Raw genomic sequence first — 2,312 nt, forward strand, 5'->3', positions numbered from 1 at the left:
CAATGTAGGGATTGAAAATCCCTTCAAACTCGTCGTCCCAAAGACCACAAACTTCATTAACTTGATCACTAAAGATCTCTTGAGTTGATAGAGACAATTCTCCCAATTTCTTGTCTTGGCCAATGAGGCCATCTTCTTCTTCTTTGCTTGACTTTGATGAGCTTTGCAAGCTCTCTTTGTTACAATTCACTTGCTCTTTGAATGGAGCATCTTCAATTTTCTTCTTCCATTGGAGTTCCGACTTCTTCCTATCATCCTTCCGGCTATAATGATCAATCATGAAACATGGTTCATGCAAACGTGGAGCTCTCATAGTCTTGTCAAGATTAAAGGTTATACTCTCATCTCCCACTTCTAGAGTGAGCTCTCCATGTTTCACATCAATCACCGCACCCGCGGTGTGTAAGAAAGGTCTTCCTAGGATGATTGGAATGCTGGAGTCTTCTTCCATGTCAACAATGACAAAGTCCACCGGGATGAAAAATTTCCCAATTCTTACGGGAACATCTTCCCATATCCCTAATGGTGTCTTCGTCGATCTATCGGCCATTTGGAGTGTGATATTGGTGCATTTAAGCTCTCCCATCCCCAACCTTTTACTCACCGAGTACGGCATAATACTCACACTAGCCCCTAGATCACATAAGGCTTTGTTGACCGTGGTGTCGCCAATGGTACACGGTATTGAGAAACTTCCCGAATCCTTGAGTTTTGGAGGTGAACTCCCTTGAAGTATTGCACTACTCACCTTAGTGAAGGCGATAGTCTCAAGCTTCCGGATTGACTTCTTCTTTGTGAAGATGTCTTTCATGTATTTTGCATAGGCCGGCACGTGATTGATTAATTCCGTGAAAGGAATTGAGACTTCCAAATTCTTCACAATTTCCATAAATTTTCCAAGTTGGTCATCAAATTTGGGTTTGGCTTGACGACTTGGAAAAGGAAGTCTAATCACAATGGGCTCCTTCTCCTTGACCTTGTCTTCATTTTTCTTTGAAATTTCTTCTTTTGATGGTTCTCCATCCTTGGAGTTTTGCACAATTTCTTCTTTATCACTAGCTTCCACAACTTCATCCTCAACTTGCTTCTTCGGTGCTTCATACCTTGTACCACTTCTCAAGTGAATGGTACTAACCGTTTCATATCTTGGGAGATTACTTTGAGATGGTAATTGCCCCTTTTGTCTTTGTGAGCTTGAAGATGCTAGTTGAGTCAATTGGGTTTCCAACATTTTGGTGTGAGCTAGAATGTTGTTGATGGTGGTTTCCTTTGCTTGACTATCTTTTTGCATTTGAGTGAAAATTTTTGTTGATTCTTTTGCATTTGGAGGACCTCTTTTTGAACATCAAAACCTTGGTCATTTTGTTGATTGTATGGATTTTGATTTTGGTAACCTTGGTTTTGGTTGTAAAAGGGTCTTTGATTTTGGTTTCTCATGGGAGGTGGGGTGTATGTTGTTTGAGGGTTTTGAACATTTTGGCTTTTGTATGAGAGATTTGGATGGAATTTGGTGTTTTCATTGTAATAGTTGGAATAAGGGGTACCACTCTTGTATGCTTGGAAAGCATTCACTTGTTCATTTGTTCCCCTACATTCACTTTGGTCATGTCCCAAAGTTCCACAATTCTCACATATCCCACTTGGGATTGATGAAGATGCCGTCATGGCATTAACATGATGCTTTGGTGATTTTGAGGCTTCTTCAAGTCTAGCCATAGCTTTTTCAAACTTCAAATTGATTGTATCAATGTGAGCACTAAGTTGAGCACCCAATTGAGTAACGGAGTCCACTTCATGCTTTCCTCCTCTAGTAGCCTTGCGAGGTCTACTATATTGTGAGTTATGGACCGCCATTTCCTCAATTTTGCTCCAAGTTTGATTGTCATCAACTTCGGTGAACATTCCATTTGATCCCATGTTGAGAATGTTCCTTGAATCTTCATATAGACCGTTCCAAAATTGTTGTACCAAGAACCACTCGCTAAGTCCATGGTGAGGACATGAGCGACAAATTCCTTTGAACCGCTCCCAAGCTTCATACAAAGATTCTTCATCCCTTTGCTTAAAACCCGTAATTTGAGCCCTTAACATGTTAGTCTTTTCCGGTGGGTAGAATTTTTTGTAGAAAGCTAGAGCCAACTTCTTCCAAGAATCAATTCCGAGAGTGGCCTTATCAAGGCTTTTTAACCATTGTTTCGCGGTGCCAATTAGAGAAAAAGGAAATAAGACCCATCGAATTTGGTCTTGAGTTACACCGGTTTGAGAGATCGCATCACAATAATCGCAAAAAGCCTCCATATGAGAATGAGGGT

The 2,312-nt window shown here is 40.7% G+C and overlaps 1 pseudogene; it reads left to right on the top strand.

Annotated features, from left to right (window-relative positions):
• The first annotated feature begins 1,984 nt into the window (after nt 1-1,984).
• LOC141589343 (small nucleolar RNA R71) lies at nt 1,985-2,084 on the top strand (annotated as a pseudogene).
• The last annotated feature ends 228 nt before the right edge of the window (nt 2,085-2,312 follow it).

This window comes from Silene latifolia, chromosome 6, assembly GCF_048544455.1.
Source record: "Silene latifolia isolate original U9 population chromosome 6, ASM4854445v1, whole genome shotgun sequence".
NCBI lineage: Eukaryota > Viridiplantae > Streptophyta > Magnoliopsida > Caryophyllales > Caryophyllaceae > Silene > Silene latifolia.